Raw genomic sequence first — 12,221 nt, 5'->3', positions numbered from 1 at the left:
TAATAACAGAAGTCTATGGGTCAGTACAGGTAATAATAGAAGTCTATGGGTCAGTAGAAGTAATAATAGAAGTCTATGGCTCAGTACAGGTAATAATAGAAGTCTATGGCTCAGTACAGGTAATAATAGAAGTCTATGGCTCAGTACAGGTAATAATAGAAGTCTATGGGTCAGTGCAGGTAATAACAGAAGTCTATGGGTCAGTACAGATAATAATAGAAGTCTATGGCTCAGTACAGGTAATAACAGAAGTCTATGGGTCAGTACAGATAATAATAGAAGTCTATGGCTCAGTACAGGTAATAACAGAAGTCTATGGGTCAGTGCAGGTAATAACAGAAGTCTATGGGTCAGTACAGATAATAATAGAAGTCTATGGCTCAGTACAGGTAATAACAGAAGTCTATGGGTCAGTACAGGTAATAATAGAAGTCTATGGGTCAGTAGAAGTAATAATAGAAGTCTATGGGTCAGTACAGGTAATAATAGAAGTCTATGGGTCAGTACAGATAATAATAGAAGTCTATGGCTCAGTACAGGTAATAACAGAAGTCTATGGGTCAGTACAGGTAATAATAGAAGTCTATGGGTCAGTACAGATAATAATAGAAGTCTATGACTCAGTACAGGTAATAACAGAAGTCTATGGGTCAGTACAGGTAATAATAGAAGTCTATGGGTCAGTAGAAGTAATAATAGAAGTCTATGGCTCAGTACAGGTAATAATAGAAGTCTATGGCTCAGTACAGATAATAATAGAAGTCTATGGGTCAGTGCAGGTAATAACAGAAGTCTATGGGTCAGTACAGATAATAATAGAAGTCTATGGCTCAGTACAGGTAATAACAGAAGTCTATGGGTCAGTACAGGTAATAACAGAAGTCTATGGGTCAGTACAGATAATAATAGAAGTCTATGGCTCAGTACAGGTAATAACAGAAGTCTATGGGTCAGTGCAGGTAATAACAGAAGTCTATGGGTCAGTACAGATAATAATAGAAGTCTATGGCTCAGTACAGGTAATAACAGAAGTCTATGGGTCAGTACAGGTAATAATAGAAGTCTATGGGTCAGTAGAAGTAATAATAGAAGTCTATGGGTCAGTACAGATAATAATAGAAGTCTATGGCTCAGTACAGGTAATAACAGAAGTCTATGGCTCAGTACAGGTAATAATAGAAGTCTATGGCTCAGTACAGGTAATAATAGAAGTCTATGGTTCAGTACAGATAATAATAGAAGTCTATGGGTCAGTGCAGATAATAATAGAAGTCTATGGATCAGTACAGGTAATAATAGAAGTCTATGGGTCAGTACAGGTAATAACAGAAGTCTATGGCTCAGTACAGGTAATAATAGAAGTCTATGGGTCAGTACAGGTAATAACAGAAGTCTATAGGTCAGTAGAAGTAATAATAGAAGTCTATGGGTCAATACAGGTAATAATAGAAGTCTATGGGTCAGTAGAAGTAATAATAGAAGTCTATGGCTCAGTACAGGTAATAATAGAAGTCTATGGCTCAGTACAGGTAATAATAGAAGTCTATGGCTCAGTACAGGTAATAATAGAAATCTATGGCTCAGTACAGGTAATAATAGAAGTCTATGGGTCAGTACAGGTAATAACAGAAGTCTATAGGTCAGTAGAAGTAATAATAGAAGTCTATGGCTCAGTACAGGTAATAATAGAAGTCTATGGCTCAGTACAGGTAATAACAGAAGTCTATGGGTCAGTACAGATAATAATAGAAGTCTATGGCTCAGTACAGGTGATAACAGAAGTCTATGGGTCAGTACAGATAATAATAGAAGTCTATGGCTCAGTACAGGTAATAACAGAAGTCTATGGGTCAGTGCAGGTAATAACAGAAGTCTATGGGTCAATACAGATAATAATAGAAGTCTATGGATCAGTACAGGTAATAACAGAAGTCTATGGGTCAGTACAGGTAATAATAGAAGTCTATGGGTCAGTACAGATAATAATAGAAGTCTATGGCTCAGTACAGGTAATAACAGAAGTCTATGGGTCAGTACAGGTAATAATAGAAGTCTATGGGTCAGTACAGATAATAATAGAAGTCTATGGCTCAGTACAGGTGATAACAGAAGTCTATGGGTCAGTACAGATAATAATAGAAGTCTATGGCTCAGTACAGGTAATAACAGAAGTCTATGGGTCAGTGCAGGTAATAACAGAAGTCTATGGTTCAATACAGATAATAATAGAAGTCTATGGATCAGTACAGGTAATAACAGAAGTCTATGGGTCAGTACAGGTAATAATAGAAGTCTATGGCTCAGTACAGGTAATAATAGAAGTCTATGGCTCAGTACAGGTAATAACAGAAGTCTATGGGTCAGTACAGATAATAATAGAAGTCTATGGCTCAGTACAGGTAATAACAGAAGTCTATGGGTCAGTACAGGTAATAATAGAAGTCTATGGGTCAGTACAGATAATAATAGAAGTCTATGGCTCAGTACAGGTGATAACAGAAGTCTATGGGTCAGTACAGATAATAACAGAAGTCTATGGCTCAGTACAGGTAATAACAGAAGTCTATGGGTCAGTGCAGGTAATAACAGAAGTCTATGGGTCAATACAGATAATAATAGAAGTCTATGGATCAGTACAGGTAATAACAGAAGTCTATGGGTCAGTACAGGTAATAATAGAAGTCTATGGCTCAGTACAGGTAATAACAGAAGTCTATGGGTCAGTGCAGGTAATAACAGAAGTCTATGGGTCAATACAGATAATAATAGAAGTCTATGGATCAGTACAGGTAATAACAGAAGTCTATGGGTCAGTACAGATAATAATAGAAGTCTATGGCTCAGTACAGGTAATAATAGAAGTCCATGGCTCAGTACAGGTAATAATAGAAGTCTATGGCTCAGTACAGGTAATAACAGAAGTCTATGGGTCAGTAGAAGTAATAATAGAAGTCTATGGCTCAGTACAGATAATAATAGAAGTCTATGGCTCAGTACAGGTAATAACAGAAGTCTATGGGTCAGTACAGGTAATAATAGAAGTCTATGGGTCAGTACAGATAATAATAGAAGTCTATGGCTCAGTACAGGTAATAACAGAAGTCTATGGGTCAGTGCAGGTAATAACAGAAGTCTATGGGTCAATACAGATAATAATAGAAGTCTATGGATCAGTACAGGTAATAACAGAAGTCTATGGCTCAGTACAGGTAATAACAGAAGTCTATGGGTCAGTGCAGGTAATAACAGAAGTCTATGGGTCAATACAGATAATAATAGAAGTCTATGGATCAGTACAGGTAATAACAGAAGTCTATGGGTCAGTACAGGTAATAATAGAAGTCTATGGCTCAGTACAGGTAATAATAGAAGTCTATGGCTCAGTACAGGTAATAACAGAAGTCTATGGGTCAGTACAGATAATAATAGAAGTCTATGGCTCAGTACAGGTAATAATAGAAGTCCATGGCTCAGTACAGGTAATAATAGAAGTCTATGGCTCAGTACAGGTAATAACAGAAGTCTATGGGTCAGTAGAAGTAATAATAGAAGTCTATGGGTCAGTAGAAGTAATAATAGAAGTATATGGCTCAGTACAGGTAATAATAGAAGTCTATGGGTCAGTGCAGGTAATAGTAGAAGTATATGGCTCAGTACAGGTAATAATAGAAGTCTATGGGTCAGTGCAGGTAATAATAGAAGTCTATGGCTCAGTACAGATAATAATAGAAGTCTATGGGTCAGTGCAGGTAATAACAGAAGTCTATGGGTCAGTAGAAGTAATAATAGAAGTCTATGGCTCAGTACAGGTAATAATAGAAGTCTATGGCTCAGTACAGATAATAATAGAAGTCTATGGGTCAGTGCAGATAATAATAGAAGTCTATGGCTCAGTACAGGTAATAACAGAAGTCTATGGGTCAGTACAGGTAATAATAGAAGTCTATGGGTCTGTACAGATAATAATAGAAGTCTATGGCTCAGTACAGGTAATAACAGAAGTCTATGGGTCAGTACAGGTAATAATAGAAGTCTATGGGTCAGTAGAAGTAATAATAGAAGTCTATGGCTCAGTACAGATAATAATAGAAGTCTATGGGTCAGTGCAGGTAATAACAGAAGTCTATGGGTCAGTACAGGTAATAATAGAAGTCTATGGGTCAGTAGAAGTAATAATAGAAGTCTATGGCTCAGTACAGGTAATAATAGAAGTCTATGGCTCAGTACAGGTAATAATAGAAGTCTATGGCTCAGTACAGATAATAATAGAAGTCTATGGGTCAGTGCAGATAATAATAGAAGTCTATGGGTCAGTACAGGTAATAATAGAAGTCTATGGGTCAGTACAGGTAATAATAGAAGTCTATGGATCAGTACAGGTAATAATAGAAGTCTATGGGTCAGTACAGGTAATAATAGAAGTCTATGGGTCAGTACAGGTAATAATAGAAGTCTATGGGTCAGTACAGGTAATAATAGAGGTCTATGGGTCAGTAGACGTAATAATAGAAGTCTATGGGTCAGTACAGGTAATAACAGAAGTCTATGGGTCAGTACAGATAATAACAGAAGTCTATGGATCAGTACAGGTAATAATAGAAGTCTATGGGTCAGTGCAGGTAATAACAGAAGTCTATGGATCAGTACAGATAATAACAGAAGTCTATGGATCAGTACAGGTAATAATAGAAGTCTATGGGTCAGTACAGGTATGGTTGGCGGTTGCTGTCCCCCAGGCGGGTATGGCTGGCGGCTGCTGCTGGCTGTCTCCCTGGATGAATATAGATGGTCGGTTTTGCTGGTACTTCTGGCGGGTATTGTGGATACTGCTGGTGGGTACTGTTGGCGGGTTTTGCTGTTACTACTGATGGGTACTGTTAGCAGTTACTGCTAGCGAGTATTGCTGCTGGGTACTCCTGGTGGGTATCGCTGGCGGCTAGTGTCTCAGGCGGAGTACATTTGGTATCACTCCGCCTGTGACATGAGCCGGCACTATACAGGTCTCATCGGCTCTGCTCTCTACTGCAGCCGCATGCTTGCTCTAGCGACGGCTCCATTCACACCGATTCTCGGGGATGGCGGGTCGGAGAACCCGTGATCTGGGCTTGCTGACCGGCCACCCCAGAGCAGGAGCTGGCGGGTCACATCAGAGGGCGCCGTGGGCCAGCGGTTGGGCACCCCTGGTATATAGTATTAGCAGTGATCACTGTATTGGTGTCACTAGTTCCCACAATGTGTCAGTCAGTGTCAGATTGTCCGCTGCAATATTACAGTACCGCTAGAAGTCGCTGATCGCCGCCATTACTAGTATGAATAAAGAAATATAAATTCCAGTATATATCGCATAGTTTGTAGATGTGATAACGTTTCTTTAAACCAATCAATTTACACTTAGGCCCCTTTCACACTGGGGCGGTTTGCAGGCGCTATTGCGCTAAAAATAACCCCTGCAAACCGACCCAAAACAGCCGCTGCTGTCTCTCCAGTGTGAAAGCCCCGAGGGAGCGGTGCGCTAGCAGGACGGGAAAAAAAGTCCTGCTAGCAGCATCTTCGGAGCGGTGAAGGAGCGGAGTATACACCGCTCCTGCCCATTGAAATCAAATGGGACAGCGCGGCTATTCCGCCGGCAAAGCGCCTCTGCAGAGGTTTTGGTTTTTAACACTTCTCGGCCACTAGCGGGGGGTAAAATCGTCCCCGCTAGCGGCTGAATACCGAAGATAAAGCGCCGGTAGCATCAGCGGCGCTTTACCGCCGATGCCGCCCCTGTGTGAAAGGGACCTTATTGGGTTATTTTTACCAAAAACATTTCGCTTAAATTGATGAAGAAATTCGATTTAAAAAAAAAAAAAAAAAACAATTATTGGAGGTGTTTTATAGCGGGAAGTAAAAAGATATCATTTTTTTTTCAAAACTGTAGTTTTTTTCCTGTTTATAGCGCAAAAAATTAAAAAAGTGGCGAGGTGATGAAATCCCACCTATAAAAAGCGCTATTTGTGGGATAAAACGATAGAAATGAGATTTGTGTACGGCGTCACATGACCGCGCCATTGTCAGGGGAAGTCACATGTGCGCTTCAGGAGGCGATTCCGCCACTCATTATGACACCAAAGGGGGAACTTTGTCCCCGGAGGAGCCCAGAGCACCCCCTGATGGGGGATCTATGAGACATTTTAGGGGGGGGGTTTATCTGGGGCCCCCCTGATTCCATTCTGTATGATCAGAGGAGAGCAATACCCCCCCAGGGGAAACCCTTGGGACAGTCAGAGATTACATACATGATGCAAGAGAGAGTCAGAGATTACATACATGACACACGGGACGGTCATAGATTATATATATGACACAAGGGACAGTCACAGATTACATACATGACACATGGGACGGTCATAGATTATATATATGACACACGGGACAGTCACAGATTACATATATGACACAAGGGACAGTCACAGATTACATACATGACACACGGGATGGTCAGAGATTGCATACAAGACACAAGGGACAGTCATAGATTACATACATGACACACGGAACGGTCATAGATTACATACATGACACACGGGACGGTCACAGATTACATACATGACAAACGGGACGGTCACAGATTACATACATGACACATGGGATGGTCAAAGATTACATACATGACACAAGGGACAGTCACAGATTACATACATGACATACGGGACAGTCATAGATTACATACAAGACACAAGGGACAGTCATAGATTACATACATGATCACAAGATGGTCACAGATTACATACATGACACACGGGAGGGTCACAGATTACATACATGACACACGGGGTACATGAGGAGGAGATGGCACCCCATTGGTCACGCAGGGCCGCTGTTAGAAATCACGGGGGGCCACTACAACCTACCTGACAGCCCCCCCCCCCCCAAATCAAAAGAAAACTAGCCGTGTATACGAGACATTGGGCCACATTGACATTTGAGGTCACCTGAATGTGTGACAAAGTGCACAGGTAACGGGCAATCTGCAGCGCATTCCGGAAATGTACTTCACATGGGCAAAGAACTTGTGGTGCCCAATAATTGTTAATGGCGCCCCAAATGCAATGTGTTTGTCACAAATATGGCGGCCCATTCAAGTGAACGGGTTCCTCTATGTGCGAAATACAAGGAAATGTGATGAGGAATGTTTGTTATGTGAAGTATACAGGGATCTGAGGGATGGGACATAGAAATGGCTGGGCAGAGATTCCTGGCAGATGGAGAGACATAGAGATGTCTTCACTGGCTTCTTGCTCAGCACTGCAGTGACAACTCTCTGCACTTCTAGGCTGGCTTCATATTCACCTCTCTCCAAAATCCTAAAGTTTTGTGACTTTGTTCCCCTCCCCCACTCACCCCCTCCAGCAGAAGTACTACTCCATCCAAAGCCTGGAGTTCAGTGATCACAGAGCAGTGACAGTATGATCTGGAGGGAGGGGGGTCAGAGGTCAGGACTCAGGGAGGAGGAGCTGAAGAAAGCTTCCTACTCATCCTGACCAAACACAACACTGATGAGGAGGAGTTTCAGGCCTGGAAAGTAATGCACCTCCAGGAACTCCTCCCTCTTCCAGGCTACACCCCCATCCCGCCCACTCAAGCAGCAGCCTGCAGGAGATAGGCTGGGAACCTGCAGGGGGCGGAGACTCAAGTGTCTGGCATTTATGGGGCTAATGGTTTCCATGGAAATCATCACCTCGGCTTGTTTACTTTCTGCCGTCTCTCATCCGCACACGCGCAGTAGCTGCAGGGAAGATTTCCTGCTTCTCCCCCTGTGAAGTCACGTGGCCTCGTTCTGACCGTTACGTGCAACACGTGACTCCCGCAGAGAGCGACCTAACGGCTCAGGTGGGAGTGGGCGTGATCAGCGCGTGGGATGGGCGTGACCAGAGGATGAATAGCCAATCAGGAGCTGGAGGCTGGAGCCGTTACACTTGTGACGTCACGGCTTGATCAGATAAATAGCTGAGCGGGGGAAGGCAGCGGTCAGTATGAGAAGAGCAGAGAGGAGGAAACATCTCCACCACCGGGGAACCTGGCGCCTCTGCTCAGCCTCTGAAGAACTACAACTCCCAGCAATCTTTGTTCACATGAGGAACTACAGCTCCCAGCATGTACTGTGTTAGTAATAAGGGTTCATCTCCCAGCCTGGAATTGGATGTTACAGGACTACATATCCCAGCATGATTTCTTCTATAGATGTACTACAAGTCCCAGCAATCTCTACATACCCCAGTCTGCTTCCCTCCCCCTCCTCAGGGGTAATTGCACCCCACACTCCTCTCCCACCACAGGTGGTGGGTCCCCTCCCCCCAGGATGGGGGAGGGCTGGTTGGAACTGGAGGGGTGCAATTCCCCCTGAGGTGGGGGAGGGGCCGGGGAGCAGACTGGGGTATGTAGAGATCACTGGACCTGTAATATCTCCATAGAGAAAATCATGCTGGGATATGTAGTCCTACAGCATCTTATTCCAGGCTGGGAGCAGAACCCCCATCACTTACACAGTGCATGCTGGGAGTTGTAGTTCCTCATGTGGACAGAGATTGCTGGGACTTGTAGTTCCTTTAGAGCCTGAGCAGAGGAGGCAGATCACACAGACACGCCGTGGTCCGGACAATGGCTCCTCCCTCCAGAGCTCTGTGGGGGATGGTCCCTCCTCCCCCGCTCTCCACACACTGACACCCACATCTCTACTCACATACCACCGAGGGTGGGGCTCCAATTGCCCGTCCTCCCCCACACACGGGGCCGATCCAGGAAATATTCGATTGCCTCTCGGGGGATCAGGAAGGAATTTTTTCCCCAGCTGGAGCACATTGGATCATGCTTTGCTGGGGATTTTCGCCTTCCTCCGGCTCTGGTAAGCGGCGGAGGGCACCGGATCACGGCAGGAGGGGGGGGCCCTCTCCCACCACTGATTAACCACTTGACCACTGGGCACTTAAACCCCCTTAATAACCAGACCAATTTTCAGCTTTTGGTGCTCTCACATTTTGAATGACAATTACTCAGTCATGCAACACTGTATCTATATGAATTTTTTGTCCTTTTTTTCACACAAATAGAGCTTTCTTTTGGTGGTATTTAATCACTGCTGGGTTCTTTATTTTTTGCGCTATAAAAGAAAAAAGACCGAAAAATCTGTAAAAAAATTAATTTTTCTTCGTTTCTGTTATAAAATTTTGAAAATTAGTAATTTTTCTTCATATATTTTGGCCAAAATTTATACCGCTACATATCTTTGGTAAAAATAACCCAAATTAGTGTATATTATTTGGTCTTTGTGAAAGTTATAGCGTCCACAAGCTATGGTGCCAATATCTGAAAATTGATCACACCTGAAGTACTGACGGCCTATCTCATTTCTTGAGACCCTAACATGCCAGAAAAGTACAAATACCCCCCAAATGACCCCTTTTTGGAAAGAAGACATTCCAAGGTATTTAGAAAGATGCATGGTGAGTTTTTTGAAGTTGTCATTTTTTCCCACAATTCTTTGCAAAATCAAGTTTTTTTTTTTTCTTTTTTTTTTTTTTTTTCACAAAATTGTCATATTAGCAGGTTATTTCTCACACACAGCATATGCATACCACAAATTACACCCCAAAACACATTCTGCTATTACTCCTGAGTATAGCGATACCACATGTGTGAGACTTTTACACAGCGTGGCCACATACAGAGGCCCAACATGCAGGGGAGCACCTTCAGGCATTCTGGAGCACCCATGCCAATTCTGACATTTCTCTCCTACATGTAAAAATCATCATTTATTTGCTAGTAAATTACATAGAACCCCAAAACATTATATATGTTTTTTTAGCAAAGACCCTAGAGAATACAATAGCGGTCATTGCAACTTTTTATCTCGCACGATATTTGTGCAGCAATTTTTCGAACGCGTTTTTTTTGGAAAAAAAAATGTTTTTTGCTTTAAAAAAAAACAAAACAGTAAGGTTAGCCCAATGTTTTTGCATAATATGAAAGATGAAGTTACGCCGAGTAAATAGATACCTAACATGTCACCTTTCAAAATTGCACACGCTTGTGGAATGACGCCAAACTTCGCCACTTAAAAATCCCCATAGGCGACGCTTAAAAATTTTTTACTGGTTACAAATTTTGAGTTACAGAGGAGGTCTAGGGCCAAAATTATTGCTCTCGCTCTACCGATCGCAGCAATACCTCACATGTGTGGTTTGAACACCGTTTTCATATGTGGGCGGGACTTACGTATGCGTTTGCTTCTGCATGCGAGCACACGGACAAGGGCGCTTTAAAAAATTTTTTTTTTTTTTTTATTGTTCATTTTACTTTATTTATTTTAGTTTGACACTTTTTTCCCAAAAAAAATTTTTTTGATCACTTTTATTCCTATTACAAGGAATGTAAACATCCCTTGTAATAGGAATATGGCATGACAGGTCCTCTTTACAGTGAGATATGGGGTCAATAAGACCCCAAATCTCACCTCTAGGCTGTGCCTGAAATAAAAAAAAAAAAAAAAAAAAAAAAAGATCCTGGCATCGATCGTAGCGGTGAGTCGGTAGAAGCACCGGAGGGCGGCGGGAGGGGGGGACGTCCCCTCTCGCCTCCTGTAAGAACGATCAAGCAGTGTAACAGCCGCTATGATCGTTCTTATGGTGTAGGGAATCGCCGGCTGAAAAAGCTGATATCTGAATGATGCCTGTAGCTGCACCCATCATTCAGATATCCCCGCACAAAGTCAAGGACGTCGTATGACGGAAGGCCAGAAGTGGTTAAAACGCTTTTTTTTTTTAACACAAAGTTGTCCATTTATACAATATTTATAACACATAGCATGTACATACCAAAAATGACACCCCAAAATAGATTCTCCTACTCCTCCTGAGTACGGCGATACCACATGTGTGAGACTTCCACAGCCTGGCCACATACAGAGGCAGAGTATGGCTGAGCATGGCTGGGTATGGCTGAGCATGGCTGGGTATTGCAGAGTATCGCCGAGTATGACTGGGTATGGCAGAGTATGGCTGAGCATGGCTGAGCATGGCCGGGTATGGCTGAGCATGGCCGAATATGGCTGAGCATGGCTGGGTATTGCAGTGTATCGCCGAGTTTGACTGGGTATCGCCGAGTATGACTGGGTATGGCAGAGTATGACTGGGTATCACCGAGTATTGCAGAGTATGGCTGGGTATTGCGGGGTATTGCAGAGTATTGCAGGTTATGGCAGAGTATTGCAGATTTTTGCGGGGTATTGCAGAGCATGGCTGGGTATGGCAGAGTATGGCTGGGTATCACTGAGTATTGCAGAGTATGGCTGGGTATCACTGAGTATTGCAGAGTATGGCTGGGTATCACTGAGTTTTGCAGAGTATGGCTGGGTATCACTGAGTATTGCAGAGTATGGCTGGGTATCACTGAGTATTGCAGAGCATGGCTGGGTATGGCAGAGTATGGCTGGGTATCACTGAGTATTGCAGAGTATGGCTGGGTATCACTGAGTATTGCAGAGTATGGCTGGGTATCACTGAGTATGGCTGGGTATCGCGGGGTATGGCAGAGTATTGCGGGATATTGCGGGGTATTGCAGGGTATGGCAGTGTATTGCGGGGTATTTCAGGGTATTGCAGGGTATGGCAGAGTATTGCGGGGTATGGCAGAGTATTGCGGGGTATTCCAGGGTATGGCAGAGTATTGCGGGGTATTCCAGGGTATGGCAGAGTATTGCGGGGTATTCCAGGGTATGGCAGAGTATTGCGGGGTATTCCAGGGTATGACAGAGTATTGCGGAGTATGGCGGGGTATTGCGGAGTATGGCGGGGTATTGCAGGGTATGGCAGAGTATTGCGGAGTATGGCGGGGTATTGCAGGGTATAGCAGAGTATTGCGGAGTATGGCGGGGTATTGCAGGGTATGGCAGAGTATTGCGGGGTATTGCAGGGTATGGCAGAGTATTGCAGGGGTATTGCAGGGTATGGCAGGGTATTGCAGGGTATGGCAGAGTATTGCAGGGTATTGCAGGGTATGGCAGAGTATTGCAGGGATATTGCAGGGTATGGCAGAGTATTGCAGGGGTATTGTGGGGCATACCAGAGTACTGTGGGGCATTGCAGAGGGCATTGCAGGGCATGCATAGTAGTGGGGATGGCTGAGCATGGATGGATGGATGGCTGGATGTCTCTGTGCAGCGCTGTGGGCACTACACATGCAGC

General features: G+C 43.6%; 1 long non-coding RNA gene across 1 annotated transcript in view; it reads right to left on the bottom strand.

The window, feature by feature from the left end:
• Positions 1–7,490, bottom strand: part of LOC141106543 (uncharacterized) — a 46,336-nt gene extending 38,846 nt beyond the window's left edge. Inside the window, exon 1 of the long non-coding RNA XR_012235730.1 lies at positions 7,381–7,490. This is a non-coding gene — a long non-coding RNA (uncharacterized lncRNA). The remainder of the gene's footprint in view (positions 1–7,380) is intronic.
• Positions 7,491–12,221: the final 4,731 nt, after the last annotated feature.

This window comes from Aquarana catesbeiana, linkage group LG08, assembly GCF_042186555.1.
Source record: "Aquarana catesbeiana isolate 2022-GZ linkage group LG08, ASM4218655v1, whole genome shotgun sequence".
Lineage (NCBI taxonomy): Eukaryota > Metazoa > Chordata > Amphibia > Anura > Ranidae > Aquarana > Aquarana catesbeiana.
Note: the sequence above shows the minus strand (reverse complement) of the source record. Positions and strands in the feature narration are given on the sequence as shown.